The sequence below is a fragment of the Bubalus kerabau genome, chromosome 15 (genome assembly GCF_029407905.1).
Source record: "Bubalus kerabau isolate K-KA32 ecotype Philippines breed swamp buffalo chromosome 15, PCC_UOA_SB_1v2, whole genome shotgun sequence".
In the NCBI taxonomy this organism is placed as follows: domain Eukaryota; kingdom Metazoa; phylum Chordata; class Mammalia; order Artiodactyla; family Bovidae; genus Bubalus; species Bubalus kerabau.
This window is the reverse complement of record NC_073638.1, coordinates 11,231,842-11,245,387: the sequence shown is the minus strand read 5'-3', so window position 1 is coordinate 11,245,387 and position 13,546 is coordinate 11,231,842.

Here is a 13,546-nt window from a genome sequence, read left to right as displayed (position 1 = left end):
TCAAAATCTTGCATGCTAGGCTTCAGCATTATGCAAACCAAAAACTTCCAGACATCAAAGCTGGGTTTAGAGAAGGCAGAGGAATCAGAGATCAAATTGCCAACATTTGCTGGATCATATAGAAAGCAAGGGAATTCCAGGAAAAAAAAAATCTACCTTTGTTTCATTGACTAGGCTGAAGCCTTTGACTGTGTGGATCATAACAAATTGTGGAAAGCTCTAAAACTGATGGGAACACCAGACCATCTTACCTGTCTCTTAAGAAACCTGTACGTGGTCAAGAAGCAAAGGTTAGAACCCAGGACGGAACAACTGATTGGTTCAGGATTGAGAAAGGAGTACAACAGAGCTATCACCCTGTTTAACCTATATGCTGAGCACATCCTGAGAAATGCTGGGTTGGATGACTTACAAGTTGAAATCAAGATAGGCAGGAGAAACATAGCAACCTCAGATATGCAGATGCTATTGCTCTAATAGCAGAAAGCAAAGAGAAACTAAAGAACCTCTTGATGAGCATGAAGGAAGAGAGTGAAAGAGTCAGCTTAAAACTAAATATTAAAAGAAAACTAAGATCATGGCATCAAGCCACATTAATTCATGGAAAATGGAAGGGGAAAGGTGGAAGTAGTGACAGGTTTACTTTTCTTGGGCTCTAAAATTACTGCTGATGGTGACCGCAGCCATGAAATCAGAAGACAATTGCTTCTTGTCAGGAAAGCACTGACAAACCTAGACAGTGTTTTGAAAAGTAGAGACATTACTCTGCTGACAAAGGTCCATATAGTCAAGGCTATGATTGTCCCAGTGGTCACCTATGGTTGTGAGTGCTGGACTGTAAAGAAGGCAGAATGCCTAAGAATGGATACCTTTGAACTATAGTGCTGAAAAAGACTCTTGAGAGTCCCTTGGCCAGAAAGGAGATCAAACCATTGGATCTTAAGGGAAATCAAACCTGAATACTCACTTGAAGGACTGACACTGAAGCTCCAGTATCTTGGTCACCTGATGGGAACAGCCACCTCATTGGAAAAGTCCCTGATGCTGGGAAAGATTGAAGGTGGAAGGAGAAGAAGGGGATAGAGGATGAGATGGCTGGATGGCATCACCGATGCAATGGACATGAATTTCAGCAAACTTCGGGAGATGGTGAGGGAGAGAGAGGCCTGGCATGCTTCAGTCCATAGGGTCGCAAAGAATCAGGCTACTGGGTGACTTAACAACCATCACAACCAACAAACACAGTAATATATGCATAATAGGAGTCTCAGAAGGAAAAGAGAAAGACCAATAGAATATTTGAAAAGATAACAATCAAAAGCTTGACAAGCTTTAATATTTATAAGATTTAATATTTTTAAAAAGCCTGAAGATAATTATCAATTAAACCTAGATGTGAAAGATAAGGTGACTCCTAATATGCTAATGTGCTTAGTCGCTTAGTTGTGTCCAACTCTTTGTGACCCCATGGACTGTAGCCTGCCAGGTTCTTCTGTCCATGGAGTTCTTCAAGCAAGGATACTGGACTGGGTAGCCATTACCTTCTCCAGGGGATCTTCCTGACTCAGGGATTGAACCCAGGTCTCCTGAATTACATGTAGATTCTTAACCATCTGAGCCACCAGGAAAGCCCATTTATGTATAGATGTATGCATATATTAATATATACTGTTTTTATTCATAAAAGACTATTGGATAGATTTTGCCTCACTTAAAAAAAATGAATGCAACTATTGTAATGGTTAATAATCATGACGATTTTTAAAATATTACTTCAGTGGTGTACAGGCTTTAAAATTTGATTGGAATAATGTTAAAGATCTTAAGACAAAACTTAGAAAAAATATAAATGTGCTCAATTAATACATTTTTGAACATGTTAATAGTAATTAGTCCTCCAGACAAAACTATATTCTTTAAAACAAAGGAAATTTGAGGTAATGAAAGTTAGAAGCTTCATAAAATCCATCGCTAAATTTTCACCCAAGGAATTTTTGCCTGGAGTTTTCAAAGCTTTTTTGAAAGACTTTCTTCTACTACAAAAGAATTTTCTACTCACAAAGTTATTTTTTTCCATTATGCTGGTAAAAGAACATGTTACAAAATTCTATGAACTATAATAACATATCAAGATATATTGCATGCTTTAGCCATTACTTGGCAATCATTTTATTTTTTCACATTTACCTTTGTAAACTAAAAAATGACAGCTATAGCAACAGAAGAAATACAATGTGAAATAATTTTTATTCTAACAATGAATAAAACAGCTAGGATTAATACATAACTTTTCATACTGAGGTCCACAAATATGAGTTTGCCATTCTTTATAATGACTATAACTGATCATCAATTTAGTAGATATACATGTTTGCCTTTTTACATTACCATGGATAAGCTTTCCATATTTTTATTGGAACCAATGTTTATTTTTCTGTTTGAGACTAGAAGCATTCTGTCTTGTTCCTTTTGATTATCATCAGTACAGTGCAAGTTAATATTTGTGTGATTTCTGTGTATAAAATGTCTTTTAACTCAATTCCTCTTATTCTTACTCTTACAATTTTAGTTCTGATACTCTCCTTGGCCAAACTATTCCAATTATCCAAATGTATCACTGTCTTAACAATATTTTTCTCTTCTAATTGAGTTCTATTTCCTAGAGAGGGATGTGCATGCTAAAGAGAAACCTGAGAAAAATATTTTTTAGCTAGCATTCATGCACACAAAATGTTATATTGCTTATGTATACAAAAGTATTTTTATTAAAAAAGTATTAAAAATTGTAGAAACTTAGCAGCATTTTAGAAAAGACACTTTAAGTTGAAAAGGAGTTGTATTGCATAGTCCTGGCATAGGACAGGAATTAAATTTTTTGGTGAATCAATGCATGTAGTTGTAATTGGATAAATGCCTTATAGAAATAAAAATGATAATTGAGAACATTCAGAAGAAAGAGTGAGAGACAAAAACATTCAAAGTAAAAATTTCCCATTTTAAACAGTAGTATTGATATCCTATATAGATACTCATAGTGATTGCTGTGAAGAATTACAATTATTTAAATGTTCAAGACATTGTCTAGGAAGTTACTATAATTATTTATTATCTTATTTTACATGTAGATATCATTTGTTAAATATATGAGCTGGCCAATTTATAGAACTTTCTTGGTTGTTGAGATTAATAGTCATCTTCACAAGAAAAGAATTCATCTTTATTACTTCTGGCTCTTCTCTCATGAAATGATATCCTCAACTAGCTCTGTATCTCTGTCTGTCTCTGTCTCTCAGTCTCTCTCAAGCTCTCTCTCTATACAAACACACAAACACTGTGTATGTGGCCTCTGTTATTTCACTGTATTGTTTATTCTCCTTTGAAGTCATTAAAAGAAATTAAAATTTTCTCAATTGTGCATAAATTCAGAATATATGTCTCAGAAATGAATCTGTTGTGCTTTGAAGGAATGATGTGGTAGAAGTTTGCCACAGGCTAAGGACACAGGTTGTGTGTGGTTCCTTAATATTTTATTTTATTTTATTTTTTAATTTTATTTTATTTTTAAACTTTACATAATTGTATTAGTTAATATTTTAATTTAAATTTGTATTAATCTCTTAACCCAACATCTTGCTTTGAATTGATTTTTCTCAAATACCACACAAATTACAGAAACATTTAGCAAATGCCTCATTGATATGATTACACATAAACCTTTGAAATGTATTCAGGTGCTTATTATAATAAGAGAAGAAAATGATGCTATACATTATGTGCTAGTTTATTATGTTTTATTTATGAAAGTACAAAGTTTTTCTAAATATTATTACACATAACTGTTAAAACTGAAGTATAGTTGATTTACAACATTTTATTAATTTCAGGTGTATAGGTAGATTTTAATTTCAATCATTTCACTGTTTTTTATGTTTTTAGTAATATGTCTTTACTAACATTTAGAAAATTATTCACTGTTTGCAAAAATTTAAAGATAAATCAATTTCAGTAGATTATTCTCTATGTTATTTGGCAATAGTTACAAGAATGTCATCTATATTGCTCTTGTCAGAACTTTCTCTATTGAAGATTTATAGAATTATGGCAACTGTTCTGTGGCCAGTTAATACTGTTTTTGACACTCAACATCATTCAACTTCTTTTTGAAATTTTCTTTGGATAACATATTTTGAGTAACTAGCCCAAGCAGAATTGTGGTTCAGTTGTTATTTATGTCAACATGCCCTCCCCAAAAGTGAACACTACAGGTATGTTGTAATAAGCTTATCTCGTGCTTCTAGTCAAAATTATTAGTTCAAAAGTAGGCATAGGGCCTATTTCTGATCAGTGAAAAATGACTTTATCTATGGATTTAGGCAAACTAACTTTCATCCTCTTCTCCTCAGTTACAATAGACTTAATTATTCATCTATTAGGCTTAATTATTGAAAGCCTAAAACCTAAAAGTGGAATAGGGACTCTTAGTAACTCCGCTTTGCAGGAAGTAGCTGAGGTTCAGGCATGCTCTATTCGTAAACATGAGAACTGGGATAGGAAGCCATGTTGTCACATTTGGACTCTACCCACTACAACTTTTGAAGGTAAACATTTATCAGTACCATTTTATAGAAATAAAAGAATTGATGAGGTTAGAACAATAATTAATTCAATTCCTGGGCATTTTACCACATGTCTTGTGAAAACACTTGTAAGAGTATTTTACAGGGGCTCATACCTAATATGAATTACTGCCAGTCAGCAATCCTTTTCAAAATATAATCCATACATACATACTTCCAGGCATTAGTTGTGTATATATGTATGAGGATATAAAAACTTCACAAGTAGTTACACACAAATGCACAAACATAAATTCAATTATACACACAAAGCACACACCCAAACAAGTCTGCAAGTATACATATTGTGCAACCACAAAGGAAGACAGAAAGGTGGATGTAGACATAAAATTTTATGCTGACCAAAGAAAATGGAGTGAAAGAAAGAATATCCATTTTATTGATGAAAATATTCTAGATGATGGACCAAACCTTGCCTGAGCTAGCTTTGTTGTTGTTGTTTAGTTACTCAGTCATTTCTGACTCTTTGCGACCCCACGGCCTGTAGCATGCCAGGCTTCCCTGTCCTTCACCATCCCCCGGAGCTTGCTCAAACTCATGTCCGTTGAGTCACTGATGCCATAGAATTATCTCATTTTCTGTCATCCTCCTGTCTCCTGCCTTCAAACTTTCCCAGTTAAAGCATTCTATGGCATTGCCCTTCTTTGGGATTAGAATGAAAACTGAACTTTTCCAGTCCTGTGGTCACTGCTGAGTTTTCCAAATTTGCTGGCATAATGAGTGCAGCACTTTAATAGCACCATCTTTTAGAATTTGAAATAGCTCAACTGGAATTCTATCACTTTTGCTAGCTTTTCATGGTGATGCTTCCTAAGGCTTACTTGGCTTTACCCTCCAAGATGTCTGGCTCTAGCTGAGTAAGCACACCATGATGGTTATCTGAGTCATTAAGATCTATTTTGTACAGTTCTATGTATTCTTGCCACCTCTTCTTAATATCATCTGCTTCTGTTAGGTCCAAACCATTTATGTCCTTTGTTTTGCCCATCTTTGCATGAACTGTTCCCTTGATATCTCTAATTTTCTTGAGATCTCTAGTTTTTCCCATTCTACTGTTTTCCTCTATTTCTTTGTATTGATCAATGAGGAAGGCTTTGTTACCTCTCCTAACTATTCTTTGGATCTCTGGATTCAGATGGGCATATTTTCTGTTTTCTCCTTTGTTTTTTGCTTCTCTTTCTTCTGGATGTTTGGATTTTGAGCAAAACACTTCTTACTATCTAACAGACAATGAGATGAATTTTGTGTCAATTAAAATATGACTCAAAAAATACATTGATGCTCAGAGCTTTTTGCTTTTCAGAATGACTATTGATAACAGTAATATTATCTGCATGAACAAGTAATGAAAGAGATGGAATCATAGTCAAGAATAATTTTATTTTTTTAAATTTGTACCAGAGTTGACTCCACTGAAAAGATTTGCAGTGCTACATTCAGAGGCTAACAGAGTACATAATCAGTTCAGTTCAGTTGTTCATGGAGAAGGCAATGGCACCCCACTCCAGTACTCTTGCCTGGAAAATCCCATGGACAGAGGAGCCTGGTGGGCTTCAATCCATGGAGTCGCCAATAGTCGGACACAACTGAGCGACTTGACTTGACTGACTTTCAGTTTTTCAGTCGTGTCCAACTCTTTGCAACCCCATGGAATGCACCACACCAGGCCTCTGTCCACCACCAACTCCTGGAAACTACTCAAACTCATGTCCATTGAGTTGGTGATGCCACCCAACCATCTCATCCTCTGTCGACCCTTTCTCCTCAAGCCTTCAAACTTTACAAGCATCAGGATATTTTCCAATCAGTCAGTTTTTTGCATCAAGTGGCAAAATATTGGAGTTTCAACTTCAACATCACTCCTTCCAATGAATACTCAGGACTGATTTCCTTTAGGATGGACTGGTTGAATCTCCTTACAGTCCAAGGGATGCTCAAGAGTATTCTCCAACACCATAGTTAAAAAGCATCAATTCTTTGGTGCTCAGCTTTCTTTACAGTCCAACTCTCACATCCACATATGACTACCAGAAAAACCATATCTTTGACTAGACAGACCTTTGTTGGCAAGTAATGTCTCTGCTTTTTAATATCCTGTCTAGGTTGGCCATAGCTTTTCTTCCAAGGAGGAAATGTCTTTTAATTTCATGGCTGCAGTCACCATTTACAGTGATTTTGGAGCCCCCCAAAAAATAAAGTATCTCACTGTTTCCATTGCTTCCCTACCTATTTACCATGAAGTGATGGGATCAGATGCCATGATCTTAGTTTTCTGAATGTTGAGTTTTAAGCCAACTTTTTCACTCTCCTCTTTCACTTTCATCAAGAGGCTCTTTAGGTCTTCTTCGCTTTCTGTCATAAGGGTGATGTCATCTGTGTATATGAGGTTATTGACATTTCTCCCTGTAATCTTGATTCTAGCTTATGCTTCATTCAGGTCAGCATTTCTGATGATGTACTCTGCATATAAGTTATATAAGCAGGGTGACAATATACAGCCTTGATGTACTCCTTTCCCTATTTGGAACCAGTCTGTTGTTCTATGTCCAGTTCTCACTGTTGCTTCTTGACCTTCATACAGATTTCTCAGGAGTCAGGTAAGGTGTTCTGGTATTCCTATCTCTTTAAGAATTTTCCACAGTGTTGTGATCTACACACTCAATGGCTTTGGCATAGTCAATAAAACAAAAGTATATATATTTCTGGAACTCTCTTGTTTTTTCAATAATCCAGTGGATATTGGCAATTTCATCTCTAGTTCCTCTGCCTTTTCTGAATCCAGCTTGAACATCTGGAAGTTCACAGTTTACGTACTGTTGAAGCCTGGCTTGGAGAATTTTGAGCTTTACTTTGCTAGTATGTGAGACGAGTGTAAGTGTGCAGTAGTTTGAACATTCTTTGACATCACCCTTCTTTGGGATTGGAATGAAAACTGACATTTTTCAGTCCGGTGGCCACTGCTGAGTTTTCCAAATTTGCTGGTCTATTGAGTGCAGCACTTTCACAGCATCATCTTTTAGGATTTGAAATAGCTCACCTCGAATTCCATCACTTCCACTAGCTTTGTTCATAGTGATGCTTCCTAAGGCCCACTTTACATTGCATTCCAGGATGTCTGGCTCTAGGTGAGTGATCACAGCATCATGGTTATCTGGGTCATGAAGGTCATTTTTGTATAGTACATAATAGCCAGATTCTAAATTCCTGGGAGTCTACTTCATGTGGTTGCAAATATTTATTTTTTATCCTCAGAATAATTTTCACATTGTCTCAGGGCTGTCTTATCAACAGCCCTGTCCATACTTATATGTAGGCCTTCATTATATCCTACTTTAAAAATTGTTAACAGTTTTCTAACTATTGTTAACTAATAGTTTTCTATTTGAGTGGAAGTGAAAGATACAGATATAAGTATCCAATTATTTTTGCTTCTCTGGAGAATCCAGACTAATACATTGGTTATTGTGACTAAAAGCCAATATAGGTACTAATAAATTTTTAACATGTGAATACAGGTGCATGAGCCTACCAGTTCCTGTTTATGACTTGGAAGGAACCTAGTCAGAGAGCACCATCTGCATTAGTTCCAACCTGATGGGGTTCCTATCTGCTCTGAGAAATGTTTACAAGATACGTATGCACTAGCCTGCAGGAATAAGTGGGTTGACATGTCTGCAACAACTTGGCATATGGCAGGGTTTCAGGGGAGGCCTTTGCAAAGACTCCAAAGCTCCAACTGTAACATAATGAGTATGCTTGGCCCTCAGCTGTGATCTGAGCATGGTTCCAATGATGGCAGTAATGTCAATGTTGGTAATCTTGATACAAATTTGTGACTCAGTAGGCACTTGTGTCACCATGAATTCATGAACTGGTTTAAACCTACACTAGAATATGAAGCTAGGTATGTCTGCTGTTTGTAATACTTTAACCCAGAAGAATATCTTTGTTCCCTTTTGTGTATACATCTTCAGGTTGGATCAAAGCCCCAGAACCACTGATGGTGCATAAAAAGACACATTTCTTTTCTCTAAAAAGGATGAATTATATTATAGTATTACATTTATGTTAAACACATTTTATATTTGCAGATGTCCAATGCATAACCACAAGTCACATATTAAAACTGCACAATTGAAAAGTGGCTAGTTTTCACAGTTTGTTGTAATCCACACAATCAAAGGTTTTAGTGCAGTCAGTGAAGGAGAAGTAGATTTTTTTTTTCCCTGAGATTTCTTGCCTTTTTTTTTTTTTATGATCCAATGGATGTTTGTAATTTGATCTCTGGTTCCTCTGCCTTTTCTAAATCCACCTTGTACATCTGGAATTTATTAGTTCACAGCCTGCTGAAACCTAGCATGAAGGACAAATTTGCTAAAGTTTTGAAATAAAGGTACACAAAACAAAAATTTAATTGTATTAGTTATGTGATATAATAAGTTGATTTAAATGTGAACAGTCCTTATGATTGCCAAAGAGTAGTTTTAGGAGGTAAGAACTACAATGATAATATTTAATGAACCACATTTTTACTCATAGTTGCACCATTATCATAATCTTTTTTTACTACTGTTATAGTCTTTTCTTTAAAAAGATAGTAAGATGTCAGTATTCTGCAATCCATTACAGCAATAAAATGATATTTTTGAGTTTTTTTATACTAAAATGGTTTTTATATTTTCACGAATGACTTGATAATTATTTTCATATTTAAATTAGTAATTTTTAAAGAAACTCAGGTTTGATATTCACGAGATGACTGACTTTCATATTTTCAAAATAAATCTTAGAATACGTTTTCAGCCTCTAATATTATGCTGCTGCTGCTAAGTCGCTTCAGTCGTGTCCGACTCTGTGTGACAGCATAGACGGCAGCCCACCACGCTCCTCCGCCCATGGGATTTTCCAGGTAAGAGTACTGCTACCATATAGTATTTTAATTTTATGGAGAAGTGATTCATGTTGTAGGGGAAAAGGTAATTTCTATCTTTCCAAGAATATCTTGACATGTGGTGAATAGAACAAGAAAGGGAGAGTTCTTGTTACTGATGAACCTGCATTTTATTTTTCCTGGATGCAAGGATATACTTTTTTTTGCCAGATGATCTGTCAGATGACTGTTATATCTGTTGGTACTTAGGAATTCAATCTCTTAATGAGTTGCTCCTCTCCAACTAATCACTGTTACTGAGAATGGCACATTACCAAAAGTATGATTCAAGTCATAGCTGGGAAAGAGTAATGTATAGTGACAACTGGGAATTCCAGGGGACTTTAAGGACAGAGAAGGCTAATTGGCAATATTTAAATCAATGTTCAATAATTTAATAAACTGAGTACCTTTGTTGTTAAAGGTAGCATACATTACTTTACTTTCACCTAATAATCCTGGTTGTTCATCTGAGAAGATTCATTTCAGATATAGAAATGAATAAATATAGAGAGCTTAAAAGAAGTGAGAGACAAAGAGTTTACATAGAAGTAAACTTTGAGCTCCTTTCTAATTCTAGAATAAATAATACATATCTATTAGATAACTAATACCTGGAATGCAGATGATATTAAAACAACATATTTCAGACTCAAGTTATTTTACAATGCTAAACACATAACAGTGATTTACAATAATGCACATTCTCAGAATATGCTCGCTACAATGCTTTTTTATAAAACAAGCTTCTGTGGTCATATACATTTGGGAAATACTAAAATAATGTCTTTCTTATAAAGATTCACATGGTTCATTTATATATATATATATATATATATATATATATATATATATATAAGCTATCTTGAACACCAAGTTTTGCACCCTTTCACCATTGGATATGTTTTCCAAGTAAAATCTGTTTAGAGATGATGAATACATAATTTGAAAAAACAGTCCTGTGACTATTCAAAGTAACAAATATTCTATTCATTTGGTTTTTTAAGAAAAATATTTTCAGAGAAGAGGAAACAAAAAGTTTAAAACTATAAAAGTTTGGCTCTTTTTGACATAAAAAGTTTAGACTGGCAACCTTAAACCTTTGTATATGTTATGAATGGACAGGTTTGTGACATTGTTCAGGAGACAGGGATCAAGACCATCCCCAAGAAAAAGAATTGGAAAAAGGCAAAATGATTGTCTGAGGAGGCCTTACAAATACCTGAGAAAAGAAGAGAAATGAAAGGCAAAGGAAACATATACCCATATGAATGCATTGTTCCGAACAATAGTAAGGAGAGATAAGAAAGCCTTCCTCAGAGATCAATACAAAAAAACAGAGGAAAGCAATAGAATGGGAAAGACTAGAGATCTCTTCAAGAAAATTAGAGTTACCAAGGGAAGATTTATGCAAAGTTGGACACAAAGTTGGAAATAGTATGGACCAGAAGCAGAAGATATTAAGAAGTTGTGGCAAGAATACACAGAAGAACTATACAAAAAAGCCAGATTACCATGATGGTGTGAACACTCACCTAGAGCCAGACATCCTGGAATGCCAAGTCAAGTGGGCCTTAGGAAGCATCATTAAGAATAAAGCTAGTGGAGGTGATAGAATTCCAGTTGAATTCCATTCCTATTTCAAATCCTAAAAGATGCTACTGCTAAAGTGTTGCCCTCAGTATGCCAACAAATTTGGAAAACTCAACAGTGGCCACAGGACTAGACTTCAGTCACTTAAGACTCTTTGCAACCCTATGGACTGTTGGCTTCCAGGCTCTTCTGTCCATGGGATTTCCCAGGCAAGAATACTGGAGAGGGTTGCCATGCCCTCCTTCAAGGGATCTTCCTGAACCTGGGATTGAACCTGCGTCTCTTATGTCTCCTGCAATGGCAGGAGCATTCTTTATCATTACCACCACCTGGGAAGCCCTCCTTTGAACATAGATTTTAACTCTTTAGCAGGTTTATAAAGCACATATTAAAATCTTTATTAGATATTTCAATATCAGAGCACCTTATAACCAAATTCCTGAGTATGATTTACCCTTTATTTTATATAATTTTTGTTGAAAATTGTACATTTTAAATAGTGTGTTGAATCATTTTTTTTTTTTTTACATTGTGTTTCTATTTTTTATTAGTATTTGCAGCGACTGACTTGGAATAAAACTGCAAACTCTGCTTCCTATCAAAGGTGTATAACCTCTGATATATCTGATATTTGTTATTATTACTTTTTTTTTTTCTTTTTTTAACCTAGAAAACCTGAGGGGTCACATATTTCATCACTTAGTTGAATTGCCAACTCTTGATTTCAGCTGAAGCTTTGCTCAGATTCCTCAAGCCTGAAAGCCTTCTGTAAAATACTGATTGATCTGGTGGAGGTTGAGAAGCATATTGAAAATTCATCCAGTTTTTACCTTCACTATTCACTGATTTCTTTATCTGTAACTTGTTCAGGAATTGTAATTCCTCATATAACCAGGTAACTAGAGCTATCATAACAATATACTCTGTAAAAGGTGGCATGAAATACAGTAATTAATTTTCTCACAATATTGGAGGCTTGAAATGCAAGATCAAGGTGTTGGCAGTTTCATTTTCTCCTTGGTTTTCAGATGGTAATATTCTCACATGTCTTCACCTGGTCTTTTCTTTGTGGGAGTGCATACCTGGTGTCTTTAACTTCCCTTATTTGGACATATGTCATTTTGATTTAGGAACTGCCTATGTGAACTCACTTAATCAATTACTCCTTTAAAGGAGGTCTAATGCCCAATACAGCCACATTCTGGGGGGTTAGGAATTCAACATATGGCGGAACACAATTCAGTCAAATCTAAATATGACTCTTTCATTTCCAAGGTCTTTAAATTTTTGGCTTGCCCATTATTTACCCCAATCAAGATCACAACTTTGAAAGTGCAAAATAATGAGTTTTCCCTGACAATTTCCTATCAGTTTTGCCACTCATAGTTGACGAAGCCTTGTGTATTTATGTTCCACTCTCATACTGAGTTGAATCTGCACTCACTGGCAGTAGAACTCCTTGTTTTTCAGTCAAGCAGTAAAACTACAATTTTTAGCAATTGTGGGGCCACAGTCTTTTTCAATGCCTTGGCTCTTCGCATCAGATGGGCATAGTATTTTAGCTTCAGCCTCATCTTTAGCATTAGCCCTTCCAATGAATATGAAGTATTGATTTCCTTTAGGATTGACTGGGTTGATCTCCTTGCTGACCAAGTAACTCTCAAGAGCTTTCTCTAGCACCACAGTTCGAAGAAATCAATTCTTCAATACTCAGCCTTCTTTATGGTCCAACTCTCACATCTGTACATGACTACTGGAAAAAAAAAATACAGCTTTGACTAAATGGATCTTTGTCAGCAAAGTGATGTCTCTGCTTTTTTTATGCTGTTTATGTTCTTCATAGCTTTTTTCTTTCCTAAGGAGCAAGTGTCTTTTAATTAAATTATTGATTTTATCATTGGTCAATTTCTAGACCTAAAATTCTTGACTACAATTCTTTTCAGTTATACTTTTTGATGTGAGTGTGTGTGCATGTGTGTCTCTATTTTGCCCTTTTCTCCCTTTCCTTTCTTATTTCTTTTCTCTCTCTCTCCCTTTCTCATTTTTTCCTTTCTCTTTCTGTGGAGCATTGACAGCCCCTTCCTTTACCCATATATGGAAATTCCTCTTCCATCAGCTTTGCCTACTCTTACCAATTTCCTTCTAGATTTAATTTTATTTTTGCAAGAATATATCTTCCAGTTATCATCTAGAAGAATTTTATTGGTGAATTTTGTGATTTCTTATATATTTGAAAATGTCTTTATTAAATAAATTTTAGTAGAATATAGGATTCAATATCAAGTTATTTTCAAGATACAGATAATTATTTTTAACATTATAAGCGAGTGAAGACTCATTCATGTTTTTCAAGCATAGAACTTAAATATACTTAGAATTTTGTTCA